The following is a 20,926-nucleotide window of genomic DNA, read 5'->3' as shown; positions in this document are numbered from 1 at the left end:
CTCCCCTATTAATATTGATACCTTCAGCATTCTTTAAAAAGAAAATCACCTTGCAGGTCTATAGAGTTTATGAATATTATGGGAAAGTGGAACTGGTCTCTTTCTTATTTCCTTTTAATATTAATTGCCTGATCAAACACATTACTATCACAATGGGTAGACCAGGTATATCAGTGACTCAAAGTTTCAAAGTGACAGCTTATAAAGGGGTACCAGGATTCTTGCACTGCAAAGAAAAAGAAAAAGATCTAAAAGCTGTGCCTCTGCCCTACCTCCACTCTGCCCTACCACTGCCACTGCTGAAAAGAAGGAAGGAAAGGAGAGACAGAAGGGCGTTTAACCACACTTTATGATTGCTGTGGGGAGGGGAAAAAAAAACTCAACACTTTTGGCATAAGATTATTTCCAAGCGACTGTTTGCGGCTGTTGCAGCTGCCATCAGCACGAGCTGGTGGGAAAACAGCGCCCAGTGGTGCATCTTACCTGAAGAGCAGAGAAGTGCAGGCAGATGTAGGTGAAGCACAGGAGCAGCCCCAGTCCCTGAATTACAGAGGCCACCAGCAATAGCTTGTTCCTCTCGAATCTTGGCCTGGCTGCATTTCCCACATTCTCTTCCAGGGGTTGGACCCTTTCCATCTTCACAATCTGGGTAGAGGGAAAATGAAGATATGGAAAAGGGGAACCTGGGATAAAACTGATGTTTTCCCCACAAAGGAGGAGGTAAAGGCAAAACAAAGCCTATCAATCAGAAAATAGGCAAAGGTCCCAGGGCCAGAGATAAAAGGCGATTGAAAGAGCAAAGCGGACTCTCTCAGTTTTAACGCTGCAACTTTTGCAGGCAGGCGGGGGAACTTCTTTGTGACTAATCTGAATTTCCCCTTTACTTTCTTTCTTTTTTTTTTCCTCTGGGCTAACAGGGAGTTGTTTTTGTGACATTCCAGTTCTGATTTGAGTGACTGTGAAATGACAGTCATAAAAGTATGCTATTTTCTTAACTCATTGCACCAGTAACAAATTGTGGGTCACTTGGTAAAGATAAAAATCATCATCCGTTAATGTAGGAGCTCATATATACCTTCCCCAAGGTGTCTGAAATCATAGAATAGATTTAGGGGAAATGCTGGCCCAAGGTTCTTATCTGCACTTTACTATGTAACTAAACATTGAACCCCTCTTACAGATTCAGAAAGAAAGCACACACAGATCATTCTTGAATGAAAAAGATAAAACAAGAAAATAGGACAGTGGGTCATGCAGAAGTAAAGGAGTGAGATCCTTGGTTGTAGTCTATTGCATAGAAATAAACAAACTACCTTTTTGAAGCATTTACTATGTGTCAGACACTGTGTTAGATGACCTTGCAATCTTTTTCTCATTTAACCCTTTGAGGCAAATTCAATAAAAAATTATATGATTAATTTTCTGCATACCAGAAAAGAAGCAGAAGGGTATCATTTTCCTCTTTCCTTCCACTTTACATTTTTCCCATACATAATTTTTCCATGAACGAACAAATGAATAGATGTAAATAAGCCTTGAAGATTATTTCTTTCTTTGAGGTCGTGACTGGCCTCAGAACTTGGAAAGTAAGAGTATTCTATCAATAGACACCAGATACCCTTTACCACTAAAATAAACAGTGAAATGAAATAAATGATAAAATTACTTATAATATCAAGTTCAAATTGGCAAATATTTACTGAGTACATCATATGAGCCTGGCACTGTACTGGAAAGGGACGCTGGGGAAAAGCTGTTTAAGACAGAACTGTCTCTCTTTGTGGCCAAGTATGTCCGGCTCTGAGCTCCCCATAAGGCACCCAACAGATATGTAAAGAAAGGAGGGAGAAATATTTCGGATATTGACAGTATAAGCTGTTATACACCACTTCACAGAAAACATGGAAATGAGGCATATTTAAAAGAGAAAGTTTGTGGGAAATGTAAAGTATATTTATGACTACAGTATTAATAAATTAAAATATGAAATAATACCTTCACTACAATAATTACACCTTGCATTTCGAGAACATATTGGTCTTCAGAAATTTAAGTTTTATCTGAAAGATAAGGTAACTAAGGCTCAATATCATAGACTCCAAGCCAAAACTATAAATCAAGTCGTATCTAAACATATTTGTCATTGTTATTCCTTTGAACAAAGCTTGTGTTACATACAGGGTGTGGAGAAAAAAGTTGAAGGAAAAATCAGTGCATAAAGCCCAATTTTTGTGTAATAGTTAATCCTAAAAGAGTATTAAAATCACTATTTACTCATCAATTTTTTAAAAATGACTAAGAGTCAAAGCAAAAAAAAAAAAAAAGCCATAAATACTACTGGAAACAAGGAATAAACTGAAAAAGTAGTAAAAACTATGCATGCTGAAAATCATAGATAACATTTTTAAATTACTGTCAAGAGAATGAAAAAAAATAAACATTTACCATGCACACACTTGTGCCTTAAGCAGCATTTCTTCTCACTGTTAATATCATGGCTCCGAGGAAGAAAAATCTTTGCACAGAGTCATCTCTACCCACATTTAGGCTAACACTTTGATGACACACCTCTCATTTTTATTGTCTTGTCATCCTACTACCATATTTTGCCTAGTTGTAATTTTTGTTGATGTTTAAGTGATATTTTACACTTAATTGTCTCTTTTTATTGAACACGTTTTCACAGGTCTTCACATTCTTTGTGGGAAGAGAGATACACACAGACACACACACACACACATACAAATCAGGTTGGAAGTTTCAGGCACAACGTTTTGATAGACTATCTAGGCATTCCAAAGTTCATCATTGGGCTGGTCTAGCATTTTAACAAATGAAATCACTATTAGAGTTATCATTGCTGACCTTTCAGTCTCAGGCACATGGGCAGAGTCCTCCATCTTCAAAACATTTTTCAAAAAACAAAGTTTAATTGTTTTTAAAGGGGTCGGAGACGTTACTAAATCTATGGGCAATTTTTTTTTCATTTGTATTTATTTATTTTAGAGACAGGGTCTTGCTCTGTTGCCCAGGCTGGAGTACAGTAGCATAGTCACAGCTCACTGTAATCCAGAACTCCTGGGCTTGAGAGATCCTCCTGCCTCAGCCTCCCAAGTAGCTAGGACTATAGACAAGCAACACCAGGTCTGGCTAATTTTTTTTTTTTTTTAATTTCTTGTAGAGACTCGCTATGTTTCCCAGGCTGGTTACAAACTCCTAGCCTCAAGCAATCCTCCTGCCTTGGCCTCCCAAAGCACTAGGTTTATAGGCATGAGCCCACCAAGCCTGGCGGCAATTTTTCTTAAAGTATCTCACAAATATTAAATACATTAGCACACCAGAACAAATCAGCCTTAAAATAAAGCCACAGGATGTAAAATAAACCACAGTAATTATCTTCCCATAGATCATTAACCTCCTAAATGAATAGCCATTTCAAGACTACAGAAAATATGGAAAAGAAAAGGGCTTTGACCACTCGCAAGATACCTCATGTTCAGAAAGAAGCAAAAATCATTTGAATTTTTATTTATTTATTTATTTATTTACTTTTGGTTTGAGGGTTTTGTTGTTTGGAATTTTTGGTGTCTGGGTTTTTGTTTTGGGGTTTTTTGGTGATAAAACATATATATTTTTCATTTATCTCTAAGTCAGGTTTTCATTTGTCCATTCAACAAGACTGAGCCAAATACTAGAGGAAAAGACAGGAACAAAACACATTTTTAGTCCTCAGGAAGGTCACAGACAGGAAAGCAGAACGTCCACAGCCTGGAAAGTTCTATGTCCTAGGTATTAGTGCAGGAGGGAAGGGTGCAGGGTGACAGGTGCTAATCTATACTGGAATTAGGACAGGAACAGCTTCCTGGAGATGAATCAAGTCAATCTGGGAGAAACAAGAAGCAGTCTGGCCGTCTGGGGCACTGGGGAGGGGCAGTGGCCGTTGGGCCAGCAGTGAGGGCAGTGGAGCCTGTTTGTGCAGTGTCAGTTCACGGAACTACAGCTGAAGAGGAAGACGGTGAAGGAGAGTGGCTGCTGGAGAAGAGGCTCAGAAGAAGTTGTCGTAAATGGACTTTTGTTACAAGTTAAGAACTTTGGACTTCATACTGCAGGCACTGGAGAAACATGGAGAGGTTTGAAGCAGAATGTGATATGATTACATTTTAGAATTAAAAAAAAAGATCACTCTGACTGAGGGAAATAGAAATGGCAGGTACTTCAGGAAATAATTCTAGGGGGTAGAAAAGAGAGAGGGATGGCAAGGCAGAATCAAGTTGGCCAACTGGGAGACATTTCCAGGGTGCTCCGTGGCAGCTGAGGGAATGAATGAGATCTAAAATTCCACCTCTGCAGTCAGCCCTCTAAGCCCTCCATCCTGATACAAGAGGTTTCCTCCAGCAGGAAGGGAGACACTTATCCCACAAAGGTGAACTTTGCTTCCCAAGCCCTGAACAAAGGGCTGTACTCATTTAAATGAAGGCTCTTTTTCTAATTTATAAACCCATAGGGGATGCCTTGTTCTAAAACACATAAAGACAGTGGTATAAGCTAGGGACCTTGAGTTTGCAATGACTCAAGTGAGAAATAAGGTCCTAAACTAAAGCAGGGAGGATACCAGAGTAGAAGACACTTACACTGGCTCTTCATTCACCAGACATTGTGAGAGTGTACTCAGTGCCAATCTCTGAGCACACACGGAGTCATAGATAAGCTCTGCCCTGGGACGAGTGATAGAGTGATGTGGGAGGTGATGGAAACAAATGCATTTTCTAATGTCAAAATATGATTTGTAATCTGCCTTCTCAACCTACCCCTGATCCTAATGTCACTGTCCTGAGTAACGATTTTTGTACTCCAGGACCTCAAAATCCAAAAATCGACTTTGAATCATCCTTGTTCCCAGTCACCAAGCTTTGTAGGCTAGCCCTGCAATGCAGCTTATTCTTTCCTCCTCTTTGTGATTCCTACTGCTTCTAATCCAAATTCTTATTACTCCTCACTTGAGCTCCTGCAGTCAGCTCTCCAAGTCCTTCATCCTGGCACAGGTTTCCTCTTGCAGGAGCTCCAAGTTTTCCTTCCAAACTTATCTCCCTCTATTTTCTGATTATTTCTAATATTCACTCTGTCTCAAACAACCTTACCCTCCACCTCTGACTGTCAAAACCCTACACATTACACACTTCTCCATGAAGGGCTGTCCTGTGACGTAGTGAGCTTACTGTGTTCTAAAAGTGCTAAACAAAAATCTTGAAGAAATTCTGTTCAGAGAATTCTAGCATTAAGTAGAGGGTTGATAGGATCAGTAGTTCCCAAAGCCTAGTTTATCATCTGAATCACTAGGCGAACTTTTTAATGATTCTGACTCCTAATTCCTTCACTCACGAAATTCTGATTCCGGCCGGGCGCAGTGGCTCAAGCCTGTAATCCCAGCACTTTGGGAGGCCGAGACGGGCGGATCACGAGGTCAAGAGATCGAGACCATCTTGGCTAACACGGTGAAACTCCGTCTCTACTAAAAAATACAAAAAACTAGCCGGGCCAGGTGGCGGGCGCCTGTAGTCCCAGCTACTCGGGAGGCTGAGGCAGGAGAATGGTGTGAACCCGGGAGGCGGAGCTTGCAGTGAACCGAGATCCGGCCACTGCACTCCAGCCTGGGCGACAGAGCAAGACTCCGTCTCAAAAAAAAGAAAGAAAGAAAGAGAGAAATAAATTCTGATTCCGTGGGTGTCTTAGTCTATTTTGTATTGCTATGAAGGAATACACAAGGCTGGGTAACTTATAAGGAAAAAGGGTTTATTTGGCTCACAATTCTGACGGCTGCAACATTCAAGGTTGAACATTTGCATCTCGTGAGGGCCTCATGGTGCTTCTACTCATAGCAGAAGGTAAAAGTGAGCTGGAGTGTGGAGATATCACCCAGAGAGAAAGCAAGATACAAGAGGGAGGTGCCAGGCTCTCTTTAACAACCAGTTCTTGCAGGAACTAATACAGTGAGAACTCACTCACTCCCAAAGGAGGGCATTAATCTATTCATGAGAGACCTGCTTTCATGACCCAAACACTTTCCATTAGGATCCACTTCCAGTACTGGAGCTCAAATTTCAACATAAGACTTGGAGGGGACAAACATCAAAACTATAGCACTAGGTTTGGAATGATGTCTTTTGAAGCCATATTTCTAAAACAGTCCATAAGAGTCAGACTTGTGAATCTCCCTAAATGACCACTTAAGGTCTCTTTTACCATTACTTTCTATGATAGGAAACCTCATCCTATTTTCCAGAAGAATGCAGCTGTTTTCACCTCTGTGTTGAGAGCATTTATTATGCTCTGTTTCTTCTTGTAATTATTTAAATCTATTTCACGGGGAGGAGGGAGGAGGTGGAAATGGTTAATGGATACAAAAGAAAAAAGAAAGAATCAAAAGACCTACGATTTGGTAGCACAATAGGGTGACTATAGTCAATAATAAATTAATTGTATATTTTTAAATAATTTAAAGAATGTAATTGGATTGTTTGTAGTTCAAAGGATAAATGCTTGAGGGGATGGATATCCCATTCTCTGTGATAAACTTATTTCACATTGCATGCCTGTATCAAAATAGCTCACATACCCCATAAATACATATACCTACTATGTATCCACAATTTTTTTAATTAATTTAAAACTTTTTAAAATAAAAAATAAAATAAAAATAAAATTTCAAAAATACACATAAATAAATAAATCTATTTTAGTCTCCCCCATGATGTTGCAAGTTCCTGAGGTTAGGAGTCCTATATTGTACTCTCACAGGGCCAGACTGAATTTGCTTGTAATAGAGCTGAAACACACTGTTCACAGGAGCAGAAATAATGAGAGTCTAAACAATACTGAAAACAGCACTATTAAATACAGAAGTCTCCTGGTAGCTGGACTTTGATCTTAGAGTTGAAAGATTAGCAAACCTGAAATGTGTACTTTTCATTGAAACCGGATGCACACCATTAGTTGAAATACAAATGTGAACTCGTGTGATGATATTCCATTTGGGTTTCAGACTCATTCGTCTCTCACTTGTCAACCCCTTTTCTTCTGGTGCCAATTTTCCCTTTCATTCTTCATGTTGCTTAGTATTTTTTTTTAAATCTTGACCACTGGCAGTTATTTTAGGGCATGATGACAGATTCTAAAACTTAGCGGCACAAAACAGCTACCGAAATTTTTCTCTGTATGGAACTATACTCACGATGTACCACACCATTATAGAAAGCAAATATCTAGGCCGGGCGCGGTGGCTCAAGCCTGTAATCCCAGCACTTTGGGAGGCCGAGACGGGTGGATCACGAGGTCAGGAGATCAAGACCATCCTGGCTAACCCGGTGAAACCCCGTCTCTACTAAAAAATACAAAAAACTAGCCGGGCGAGGTGGCGGGCGCCTGTAGTCCCAGCTACTCGGGAGTCTTGAGGCAGGAGAATGGCGTGAACCCGGGAGGCGGAGCTTGCAGTGAGCTGAGATCCGGCCACTGCACTCCAGCCTGGGCGACAGAGCGAGACTCCGCCTCAAAAAAAAAAAAAAAAAAAAAAAAAAAAAGAAAGCAAATATCTAGACAGACTTTTGACACACAAAAAAATTACATTTTAAATCGTGTATTTAAAATGTGTGCAACGCCAAGAACATGTAAATATCTATAAGTACGTTTTTCAACTCACAATAGGATATCAGTAATTTTCTTTTTCAAAAAATCAACTGTATTAAAATATAATTTCAGACAATAAATCTCATTATTTAAAGTGTACAATTAGATGAGCTTTCACAATTGTAGACACTCATGAAACTCAACACAATCAAGATAAAGAAACTTAATTCGTCTTCAAAAGATAATTTTCTTTAAATAGAAATCATTCCAAAAGCAAATCTATACTGAATACATGAGACACTAATCTCTTCTTTTCAAAATAAATTCAATCGAGTATAAATTGGAATTAGCATAAACCTATGTTTCTCAACTGAGGGTAGATTTGCAATCCACCTAGGGGTCATTTGAAAATATTTAGAGACGTTTTTGTTTATCTGGACTGGGGGTAGGGTGCTACTAGTATCTAGTGGATAGAGGCTGGAGATGTTAATAAATATTCCACTGAGAATACCTCACCACCATCAACAACAAAAGACTATCAGCCCCAAATGTCAAGAGTTCTGAGGTTGAGAAACCCTGATTTGGATACATCCATGCCCATAACTGATTAGGAATGAGGCAATATAATATTCACTCTCTGAGTTTTTGCATATGCTTATTGTGCTGTCTGAAACACCTCTCCACTCCTCAGCAACCATCCTATGAGGAGGGTACTATTTTTCTCCCCATTTTACAGTTGAGACGAACTGAGGCTTAGAGAGATGAACTATCTTGGCCAAGGTCACACACTTAGCACATGGCAGGGCTGGTATCCAAATCCAGCTTTGTTTACTCTAGAGACTGTTCTTAAACTGTGTGCGATACTATTGATCTTTTTACATGAAATATAAGTTCTGTGTGTGGCCTAGATGTCCAGTAACAATTTATCTAACCAGATCTTAATATGCCAAATGCACACAGCTACTAATCCAGTAAGAAAAAAATAACTTTTTCCTGTCAATTCGATCAAAGATGTTCAATCTTTTGGCTTCTCTGGGCGACATTGGAAAAAGAAGAATTGTCTTGGGCTACACAAAAAATACAAAAACACTAGTGATAGCTAATGAGCTAAAAAAAAAAAATCTCATAATGTTTTAAGAAAATTTACAAATTTGTGTTGGGCTGTATTGAAAGCCATCCTGGGCCACATGTGGACCACAGGCCGCGGGTTGAACAAACTTAAATTAGATCTTCTCTTTTCAGATTATTGATGAATGGAAGTAGATCTTCCATTTATTGTGTGCTTTCTCTGTGTCAAGCACCAAAGCTTTCTTTCATTCAATCCTCCTGGGAACACTCTGCCTGATTACTAACCACATCTTTAACACAAGGAACCAGAATCTCAGGGCAACCTAACCACAACAGCTTTGGGAGTTAAACCGAGATCATCTGGGTTTGTCTGCTTGTTTAACGGTACCAAACCACTCACTTGGTGTGATGGCCTGAATGTTTATGTTCCTGCAACCCCCACCCCAAATTCATGTGTTGAAGCCCTACTTCCAATGTGATTGTATTTGGAGATGGGGCTTTTGGAAAGTAATTGAGTCATGAGGGCAGGGCCCTGGTCTGATGGAATTTAGAGCCTTTATAAGAAAAGACACCAGAGAACTTGAGCCATCTCTCTCTCCACCACGTGAGGACACAGCAAGAAGGTGGCCATCTGCAAGCCAAGAAAAGAACCCTCACCAGAACCCAACCATGTTGGTACCCTGACCCAGAGTTCCAGCCTCCAGAACTGTGAGAAAATAAATTGTTGTTTAAGCACCCATATTATGGTTGTCTTATGGCAGCCCAAGCAGACTAAGATAGATGGAAATTATAAAATGGTACCAAAAGAGCATTGCTTCTTGAAATTTCTCTACCTTCTTCTGTGCTAACATGAATTTTATCCTCTGTGGTAACAAAAGTTTTACCTATCATTCTCTATGATAACACGAATTTTATTCTGTTATCTTCAATGTCCTTATAAGAATCTCTATTCCTAAATGTCTTTCCTATTTTGGAACTAGAATAAAATAGTCTATGTAATACACCAAGCAGCATGTCTAGACAAAGTAGGCCTAAGTAAATATTATGGTGTTGCAAAACAAAACAAAACAAACAAACAAACAAAAAAACCTGTAAGCCTTTTTAGCGTTTTTTCTTTCACTAACATATGTTGCATTAAACACCTCTTAAAGCTTTCTTCAGGTGCAATCAGCAATCATCAATATCCTTATCCCAATCATAGCATGAGAAACTGAACCCCAGTGAGCTCATTTTAAAATTGCCCCAAATCCTCAATGGGATTTACCTCTTGGGGTTGCTCTAGGGTTTGTATGGGACAATGTTTACACCATTAGCACTGTCTTACAAATAGAAAGTGCACAATAATTACGATAAGCGTGGTCTGTGGTCTGTGTCCACAAATGGCTGCATCCGCGTCACTCAGGAGCTTGTTAGAAAAGCAGAATCCCAGGCCCCACCCCAGACCTATCAAATCAAAATCCCTGTTTTAAAAAGATTTGCATCCACATGAAATTTGAAAAGCACTTAGTTAAATCATTAACAGAAAGAGTGAGTGGATAAAGACTCAGAAGACTAAGGGCAGATCTCTGACAAGACACTAGAAACTTTCTTCCATAACAACATCTTACATCTTAAAACGTATGTGAGCTTTGGCTAAGCCCCATCCTCACCCTAGGCATCAGCAGGGTAGGAATCCCCTTACATGGGCATCTACCCTCATCTATGCACCCAATTCATCCCCTTAATTCCCTTCTTTCTCCAGCCCAGGGGATCTTTACATCATCAGGGGACCAGAAAGCTTTCCGCTTACTCATCGAACATTTTCTGCTCCCCTTTAGGACTCAGCTTTTGAAACTCTAAAGTCAAGAGAATCTTTTTTTCTCCTTTGCGCCACCACATTCCTTCCCCCAAAGGTAATGAACATAGGCAAGTTAACTAAACAGGGCCAGGAAATAAAAGGAAATAGCCAGGGAAAAAAATAAATTATTAATTTCAAAATAGTGCCCTGCCACATAAAGAACCACATAAAATGGTTCCTTATGATCACAGACTGAGGGCGGATGGAGAGACGTATAGCAATGAGCCATGATTTTCTCTCTTTCTCTTTTTGAAGGTAGTATTCCCTATCTCCACACTCATTACCACTGTATAGAGTTTGTTCACCCCTTTCTGGCCCCTTAAGCTGTGCTCAGAAGTCTTTGCGGTGTGTCCTTTCTGCAAATATCACACATACACAAATACACACACGAAAAAAGAGAAAACCTCTGCAGCTTTCTACAAATTGGCTCAAGGAATTCCTGTAGACCTTTCCTTCCTACAATGTGCCATGTTCCCTGGTGTTTTCTGCTGTTCTTACCCTTATTCTTCCTATATTGGCTCAAACTCGCCCTGGTTATATTTGGAAGAGATCTCAACTTTCTGCTTCATCACTGACCCAGAAATCCCAAAGGATGTCCTTATAGGAATTGCCCAAGCTCCAGATCCCAAAAATCCCTCTCCCCAGTGTTCAACCCTGTTTCTTACCACACCATTTCCCATCTGCTCCAGACTCACTTTGGGGAAGAATAATTACACTCTTCTCTTAGCACAGACCATAGTCTGCACTGTGTCAGGGTTATACATGTATGTGCCTGTCTCCCTTTGGTGGAGAAACTCCAAGCCCCATTCATCTTCATATTCTCCTGTTTGTTCCAGCACTAATCCATAGCTGTGCTCAATACATGAACAGAATTAGACTGGATTGTGGGGTGAAGTTTTATTCAGAGTTCCCTCTTTCCTTCTGCCCCCTCAGCTCCCCACTGTTCTCTGATCCTACCTTGATTTTATTTTTGACACTCTGGGCAAAAGTCAGATCTGTATGCAAATAAAAGCATTACTATTTCTAATTAAGCAAGTTACTTAGCTTCCTATCCTTCATTTAGTCATCTATAAATGATAGATAAATAAGTATAGGTAGAAGGCACACACAGAGAGAAATCTTGTCTGATACATATTAGCATTCAATAATTGCTAGTTATCATTATTGTAGCTTAAAACTGAACATGATGAGAGCATTTATACCACGGAAATTGGTAAACATTATAAATTTTTTCAGAGAGCTGCTTTACCAGCAAATGATTAGGCTAGTGCCACATATCTAAATGATAATAGTTTGGATCTATTATGGTAAATAAACACTATTACAATTAATTTTATCTGTTTTTTTTTTTTTTTTTTTTTTTTGATTGACTGCTACAAAACAAAATTTTCTGAGACAAGGTCTCACTCTGTTGCCCAGGCTGGAGTGGCATAATCACAGCTCACTGTAGCCTTGAACTCCTGGGCCTAAGCATCCTCCCACCTCAGCCTCCCGAGTAGCTGGGACACAGGAACGTGCCACCATGTACAGCTAATTTTTTTATTCTTTGTAGGGACAGGGTCTCCCTATGTTGCCCAGACTGATCTCGAACTCCTGACCTCAAGCAATCCTCCCGCCTCAGCCTGCCAAAGTGTTGGGATTATAGGCATGAACCACTATTCCCAGCTGAAATTTTTAAATTACCTTGTGATATTTGAATTGGACAGTGCTGGGCTAGATAGACCCTAACACACATGGTAGGATGATGAGGTCACACCCCTCAGTGTGGTTCCCCAGGTATTTCTGGGAATACCAAGAAATGCTCACATGCTCCACAAATTGGTCCAGGCTGATACTTGTCATCTCTGTCAGCTGTTCTCTCTCTGAACTGTTGTTCTTCTTGAATCTTCAGGTCCCTCCCATGATCTAATCGCTGTGATATTCCAGACTGACCTCTCTATTTTCTTGTTCCTATGTGCTGTGGTTTAGGTCTGCTCCACAGGCACTAGAAATGACTACTCTCAGCACCCAAGAGCTCAGTACACCCTTTCAAGGGCCACCGGCCAGTTCCTCACAGCTTTCAGATGGCAGTGGGAAAGGCAACTCAGTGCCCATCAATGAAAAAATTCCCAACGCTTCCTATACTCAGAAGCCCCCTCTCCTTTTACACTCTCTCTTCAGTTACTATGGCCCAGTCTTCTATCCCTGCCCCAGATATGAGGAACAAAATTCCCCTAAAATTTAAAAAAAAAAAAATCCCTACTTCTAACCCTTACATTACATCGAAGCTCCTCTATAATGTGTAAAATGTGGCACTTGGTTATTTCCAACTTAGCAAATACATATAAATTACTTTTTTCATTGATCTCTTAGTTACTGCTTAGAAAAATAAAAGACAGAAAAGTGTATTCATTTTCTTTTATTACTTGTATAGGAGATTGGCTAATACTAAAAACTTATGTAAGCCATAAGAAACATAAAATATATGTAATAGATTACATGCTAAACTGAGAAAGTCCCAAGTAATCACAAATTAGTCCCTTTCTAACCTCCTCGCAGCTTCCCATTCGCACCAAAAGAACTTTAGCTGCAGAAACCATCATTCTCAGCAAACTATCACAAGAACAGAAAACCAAACACCGCATGTTCTCACTCACAGGTGGGAATTGAACAATGAGATCACTTGGACTCGGGAAGGGGAACATCACACACCGGGGCCTATTATGGGGAGTGGGGAGGGGGGAGGGATGGCATTGGGAGTTATACTTGATGTAAATGATGAGTTGATGGGTGCTGAAGAGTTGATGGGTGCAGCACACCAACATGGCACAGGTATACATATGTAACAAACCTGCACGTTATGCACATGTACCCTAGAACTTAAAGTATAATAATAATAATAATAAAAAGAACTTTAGCTGCATAATTTCCCTCAGGAATAGGGTTGGACAGAAGATGGGAGCCAATTGCCAATTGTATTATATTCAATTCTTTTTTTTTTTTCATGGAAAACCCTCTTGTTTATTTGATTAAACAAAAATAAAATAAGCTGCATAGGAAAAAAATTTAAAGTCCAAAGAGACACCAACTTTGTTTTAAGGCTGTAGTAGCTGATACAGCACCTCCTTGCTACCTTCTCCAGTCTTCTCTGTGGACCACAGCGATACATTCAGAAGCCTGTTAGCTAACACAGGAGTTTTTAAACAGTTTTTCATTGGTTAAATTCTTTATCACTGCATAAGGATGGTTATCTCGAGGTTTTTATTGACTTAAATATAATCCTCAAAAGACTAGTAAGAAACACTTGCTTGTAGACCATTTCATAACACCTGGGTTTCCCTGGAAATTTGTGACTATTTACCTTTAAAGATCATCTGTTTTGTTGGCATGAATATAGTGAAAAGGGGACACTTTTACACTGCTAGTGGGAATGTAAACTAGTAGAGGTTCCTTAAAGAACTAAAAGTAGAACTACCAGTTGATCCTGCAGTCTCACTACTGGGTATCTCCCCACAGGAAAAGAAGTCATTATATGAAAAAGACACTTGCACACACATGTTTATAGCAGCACAATTCACAACTGCAAAAATAATGAATCAGCCTAAATGCCCATCAATCAACAAGTGGATAAAGAAATTGTGATATAGATACACACACACACACACACATATATACACACACACACATAAACACACACACACACACACACACCATGAAATACTACTCAGCCATAAAAAGGAATGAAATAATGGCATTTGCAGCAACCTAGATGAAATTAGAGACCATTATTATAAGTAACCCAGGAATGGAAAACCAAATATTGTATGTTCTCACTCATAAGTGGGAGCTAAGCTTTGAGGATGCAATGGCATAAGAATGATACAATGGACTTTGGGGACTCAGGGGAAATGGTGGGAGGGGCTGGGGGATAAAAGAGTAAACGCTGGGTACAGTGTACACTGCTCAGGTGATGGGTGCACCAAAGTCTCAGAAATTGCCACTAAAGAACTTATCCATGTAATCAAACACAAACTGTTCCCCAAAAACCTATTAAAACAAAAAAAGTCTTAAAGATTAAAAAAAAATAAAGATAACCTATTCACCTTCCCAAAACAAAGGGATTTCATTCAAAGTGGTTCTTCACAGTAGAAACCCAGCAACCTTCAAATATTGTTCTTTTGATGAAAATAAAGTTTTTTTTTAAAAAAAGCAAAATTTCTTCTGCTACTCTGAGCCCCCAGATAAAACTGAATTGAATCGCAGGACTCAGAATATTTCTCTCAGAAAAAATTAAGGAGTAGTTAAAACATAAAGGAAATTAACCAGTTTTAAACATAGGTAGGTACTGCACACAAGCTTTGAATTTTGCATACTTTGCTCATTTGTACATTTTTTCATTACTAAAAACTATTTATTTAGTTTCTGCTAAAGAGCAAATACAGTGCCTGCTCTCTTAGAGTTTATATTCCTGTTGGAGAAAACAGACAATAAATGTATGCACAGACAAATTAATAATCTTAGTGTTATGGACTGAATATTTATGTTCTCCAAAAATTCATATGTGGAAGCCTTAATCCTCAAGGTGATGGTATTTGGAGCCTTTGGTATGCAATTAGGTCATGAAGGTGGGGGTCCCATGATGAATTTAGTGCCCTTATTAGAAAAGACACAAGAAAGAGGATCTCTTTGCCACGCGAGGATATAACAAGAAGGTGGCCATCTACAAATCCCGACGAAGACCCTCGCCAGACAATGAATCTTCTGGCGCCTTGATATTGAACTTCCTAGTTCTCCAGAACTATGAAAAATAAATATTGTTTAAGCCACCCAATCTATAGGATTCTGTTATAGCTGCCTGAACTGATGAAGACAATTAAAAAGTGGTTAAATGCTGTGACCCACATACTCACTCTCACCAAAAAAAAAAAAAACAAACCCAAAACCCACAGAGTAAAGAAATAGTGACAAGAAGGGGCACCACTTTGATTGGGCCATCAAAGGCCTCTCTGTGGAGATGATAGTAGAGCAAAGCCTTCACATGGGTCAGTCAGGGAAAGAGCTAGGGGAAGAACATTCTAGGCAGTAGGGCTGGTACTGGTAAGTCTGAAAGCCCTAAGACAAAAACAACTTTGGCATGCTTGAAGAAAAGAAAGTGGCTACAGCAGAGTAAAGTAGGGGTGAAGGACAAGTAAGTAATAGGCTATAGCATTAACAAGTAGGCAGGGGCTAGACTGAATGGAGCCTTTGGATCATGAATTTTGTGGAAAACCATTGGAAGGTTTCAATTAGGAGAGTGATTTCAGATTCATGTTTTTAAAAGCCAGTTGGCTTTTGCGTGGCAAAACAGACCACAATGGAACAGGAGTTAAAGCAGAGAGATGAGTTAAAGGACTGTCAGATAAGATGTAAAGTGGCCCAGATAAGATGTAAAGTGCCTTGACTACTAGGCCCCGGCAAAAGAGATGGTGACAAATTACCAGATCTGGGAAATACTTTGGAGGCAGAGCAATAAGACTTACTGGATTAGACATGGCGAGTAATGGAAACTAAGGCATCAATGATAACTTGTATGTTATTGGGCTGAGTAACTGTGTGGTGGTGTCATTGACTGAGATTAAGGGGAAGACCAGAGAGGAGCAGATAGGGAGAGGCGGTTTGTAAATGAAGAGCTCAGTTTTTGCACAGCTCCCCATATAAGCACCACAATAATTATCCAAGAGTCATTTTCTTTTACTCATTTTATAGGCAAGGAAACTAAAGCACAGAGAGGTCATGCCACTTGGCCGAAGTCACTCAGCTAACTCATTTTATGTGATATTTTTCTCTACACATAACATAGAGGTTAAGGTTGCTGAATCCTAATCTTAGGGCCACTATGTACTAGTTGTATGACCCTTGGGCAAATCACTTACTCTAAACCTTGATTTTTCTCCTCTTAAAGTTGGAAGTTTTCTGTCAAGGCTTTATGTAAGGGTTAAGTGAGCAAAGCAAGCAATGTGCATGGCATAGCATATAATAAGTGTTCAATAAATATTAGCTATTATTATACTCAGTTATCTCCAAAGCTACGGTAGCATTATAATCCTGGATTTACTCCAAATAAAATGACCCATCAAGGAGGTAGATTTTCTCCCTCTAATAGGTCACCAGTGTGTGGTCCTTCTCTTACTTCTTATTGTTTTGACTACAGATCAGAATGAAAACCTTGATCTCCTATGATGGGTACTCTCCCATGGGTGGGTGGGTAGGGAGTACTAAATGAAACCTAAAATAAAGCCTGACTAAGTAAAGGAAACATTTGAGGCAAAAGACAAGATATGAAAACTTCACCAAAAGGGACTGAAATGACAAAGGGAAAAAGTCCCAACCTTAATCAGGGAAAGTTAGTTGCATCAATAAAGAAAAATAACCACACTCGATACAATCAGGCAATTGAGATCTTGATACTGGAAGGCCAAAGGTTGGGAGTATTCAAGAGCATTTCCCCAAGACTGACCTCAGAGGAAGGACTGGTTTAAAATTAGCAAGATTTAGAGGTTTTAGGTTAAATGCATACAAATTTCCTTCCCTGAGCCCTCATAGGTGCAGCAGCCTCTTCCATCAAGCAAAGTACATCCTAACATATGAATGCCTTTGTGATGTGAACCCTCCTCTGTCATAGTACATACTTTGGCAAGAAGGAACTACAATGAAAAATCAATGCCCACTAAGGTTGGAAGGAAAGTGATCCTTCTGAACAGTCACCATAATGGTGTCTTTTTAATAGCTGTTAAAGGTGAAATGAAAATATGATCGTTAAAACTGACACAAAAAGCTATCAGAGGAAGTAGGGTAAAAGCAAGACCATGGTGAGACATGTAGAAATGAATCATCAAATTGTAATGCCTCTTTTCAGTAATATAGGGCCTGCTTCTACCCCAGACCAAGGCCCATCCTTGACAAGACTTTCTCTAGTTCAAGCCTGGCTATACCTCTGGGTGGAGTCTCTGGTGCCTGCAGTCTGGGGAGACAGTCTAATGTAATGGTTAAGAGCAACAGCTTTGGAGACAGGCTGCCTGAATCTGAATCCCAGCTTGCCTCAAGCTTTTCAGCCATAATGGAAGAATTATGGAAGTAACTGGGCAAATTACCTAACATTTTTAAGCCTTGGTTTTCTTATTAATAAATGTGGGAAAGAGTGTAATGACTGTAACTGGTACCTCAGTTCACAGGGTTGCTGTGAGATGATGAGATAATGCATGTAAAGTACCTGGCACGCAGCTTTTAACAAGCATTTACACTTGTTATATTATTGTCTGGAGTTTCATTCTGGCTGGACCAGGGTTTCTTTCTGGTGGCAATGAACATTTCTTTAAAATTCTCAGTCACAACTTTGTTCCATTTCAATTCATTTCTATTGCTTACCACCACTCTAGAAAATATTTATTGAGTACCTAAGTCCACCCCAGCCAAAAAAAAAATAATAATAAGCTAAAGAAAATAGTGACGGAAACCATTGCATAAAGTCCCAAGAATAAAAATAGAGGGAAAAGACAATCAGGTAAAGGCGGATTTCAGAAGTTCACTGGAAGAGATGAATCAGTGAAGAGGGCCAAGAAAGACCATCTCTAGTTCTATTCACATGCCTACAAAGGTTAGGATAACTTTTAAATGTCATAAAGAGTTGGAACTTTTCCTTGTGTATTACTTTGTTGCCCTGTCTTCCTTTTCCTAGATATATCTTAGAAACCTACACAACCAGAAAAAGAGTGTATTGTTTTGTACAATTCAAACGAGTAGGAAAGAAGGGGGTGGGGGAAACTCTATCATGCCTCGTATCTTGTTCCAGCAAGAGCTCCAGACAAAGGAGAGAAACCCCAGGGGAAAGAATGGGTGGTGGCCGAAAGCAGAACACAGGATAGTTAACCTTGGGGACCCCCAGATGATGAAAAAGACATACACCAGGGGGTTGCCTGGGGGATGCCTGTCAACTCAGCAATAACACTGCAAGGACATGCTGTAGCCCAAAGCCCCCAGGTGATTTCCTCTTCAGAAAAGGCAACCTAGGATCACGCCAGACCCACTAAACTAGAGAGTAAAAGGCCCTAAGCAGCACTAGGGTAATTTATTGTCCAAACAGGACATTTTCAGAGAGACAGGGAAGATCATAACAAAGCTGTGCCAACAGGTTACATCAGAACTATCCAGGCATCCTAGTAAGTGTCCATTGCCCTACTCCATGCACAAACACAAAACTAGAAGACTAGATGTATGCTCAGGATTAGAGAAATAAACGACGATGGATAAGTGATGAGGAAGGAAACAAACATTTTCTAAAAGCACTAATTGGTACGCAAGCCCTGTGTGGAATAGTGTATATTCATGATCTAATTTAATCCCTGCAGAGTGGGAATTAGAAGGGAAGTGATGCAGCTGGAATGTGAATGCTCAATGACTGTCTGAAACTAAAACACTTCATTTTTTTATGCCTCATGCTACCTCCTGGTCCCAGCACTTATCCCCTCATTGGTAGGCCATAATTATGGTAGTTACTCTTACTGAGGGCTTTGAAAACTCTTGCTGAGCATTGCATGTGGTAACTCATTAAACTGTCAGAAACATGCAAGGCAATAAGGAAAATTAGGTTCAGAGAGGTTAAGTAACTTCCCTGAGGTTAGACACTAGTAAGCACTGGTTAGACACTGAGTAAGACAAACTCAGGTCTGTCTGGCTACACAGCCAGTGCTCCCACTCCCTAAGCTATAGTGAAGAGTAATGCAATTAAACTGAGTGTATGGGAGTAGCCTTGCAATGCTATACAGCATGAACAGATGAAGAGAGAGCATGGCCACAGAATCACACTTTCTACCCAAACCTTAGCTCCAGCCAAGCCTGTCCTCCCTGCCACCTAGACCCTCTGTCCACCACGTTTCTTGCCACACCTTTGCAATTCATTGACTACACTGTTCTCCCATCTGGCAATCATCTCCCCTTCCTCTCTGATATTCAAAAACTAGTCTCCCTCACGGTTTGGCTTTATTTCTGCCACAGTGTTTTTTATTAGTGTAGTTCTGTTTCCTGCCTGTCCTGGCTATAATTTTTCTTTGTATAGAGACTCTAACCAACTTTCAGAACTATGTCTCATACTCCCCTTGTCATCCACAGCAACCAGGAAGTGAAGGTTATGTGGTAAAAGGTTGGTTACATACTACTGGATTAGTTTGAATGTCTGCAGAGGACCTTCTCCAGGCACTAAAAGAGGAATTTAAAGAGAAATTACCCAGGAGAAAGAGAAGTCACACTTTCTCACTCATACTTATCTTCTCTAAGTCTTTCCTGACTTCTAAACATCACCAATTCTCAGTTTTCGTAGGTTATGGTGGAATGGAAAAGTCATTGAAAATAGAAAATCATAAATAATCTACAAATTTTCATCTGATCATTAACTTTCTTCTCCTTATTTTGGGACCAACTTTTTAAATGACTCCTTTCTCTACATATGTGTATGCTTGGCTTTGTCCTTGGTACAGATGTTTTTGCAATGCACCAAAATTTACTAAACACCATCTTTCACAAGAAAAGGGACTAAAGTGTTTCTCTTGACCGACGCTATTTTCAGTACCTGGCATATGTGGGTGTTTTAAGTATTCTCTGAATGAATGAGGCCCAAATGACTGATGACTGTCTCAGCAAATGCTAGGTTAGACAGATAATACCGAGGACTAGCTTCCCTTAATAATTCCTGGATGCTATGTAAGGCATCAGAACTTAGGTGCAACCAGAGTAAAAAGAGGAACCATGAATGGAAATTAAATTGCTATATCTCAGACCAAAATACATGATGGTCAAAAATAGAAATAGAAAGACAAAAATTAGGTTGGTTAAAATTCTTGAACACAGAGACTGCGGATGGAGAATCATGCCAACTACAGATATGAAGGAGAAATAAGAATTTTTCTAATCATCCTACTAGAAAACATAAACATAAAACAGGCTATTAAGCACCTTGTAGTCTAGTAAATTCTTACTGTGTTTTATTCATTTTTAAAACTAAATTTATTGTATCTGAACTTACAAAATGTGAGTATTGATATGTCATCTCTTTTAAGTTAAAGAATGAATCAGGTATTTATTTGGGTAGGTATTATTTATCAGACCTAATTATATGTACATAATCCTTTTCTTCATGTTTTTTTCAGACTATTATCACACAATTTTTTGGATAAATGTTTATGAAACAGATTATCAGTTTTCCCCAAAAATCCATTCTCCCCTTATTCTTAGGCCCTTTGTTATCCAGTTAGAGACATTTCCCAGATTTACTGGCAGTTGGGTATGGCCACATGATTTATATCTCTCCAATGCAATGTGGGAGAATGTGATATGTACAGGCCTTCTATCTTACTTGTTCAAAAGGAAATTGCTTGCCCTGGACTTTCTCTC

The 20,926-nt window shown here is 39.5% G+C and overlaps 1 protein-coding gene across 2 annotated transcripts in view; it reads right to left on the bottom strand.

Annotated features, from left to right (window-relative positions):
• Positions 1-419: 419 nt before the first annotated feature.
• The window catches only part of LOC103230569 (TNF superfamily member 4), a 278,327-nt gene continuing 257,820 nt past the window's right edge, over positions 420-20,926 (bottom strand). Inside the window, exon 5 of one of the 2 annotated variants that reach the window (XR_012091274.1) lies at positions 420-645. The gene's annotated coding sequence lies outside the window, so the exon portion shown is untranslated. The remainder of the gene's footprint in view (positions 646-20,926) is intronic. The other variant, XR_012091280.1, reaches the window with a different exon arrangement.

The sequence above is a fragment of the Chlorocebus sabaeus genome, chromosome 25 (assembly GCF_047675955.1).
Source record: "Chlorocebus sabaeus isolate Y175 chromosome 25, mChlSab1.0.hap1, whole genome shotgun sequence".
NCBI lineage: Eukaryota > Metazoa > Chordata > Mammalia > Primates > Cercopithecidae > Chlorocebus > Chlorocebus sabaeus.
This window is presented reverse-complemented; position numbering and strand designations above follow the sequence as displayed.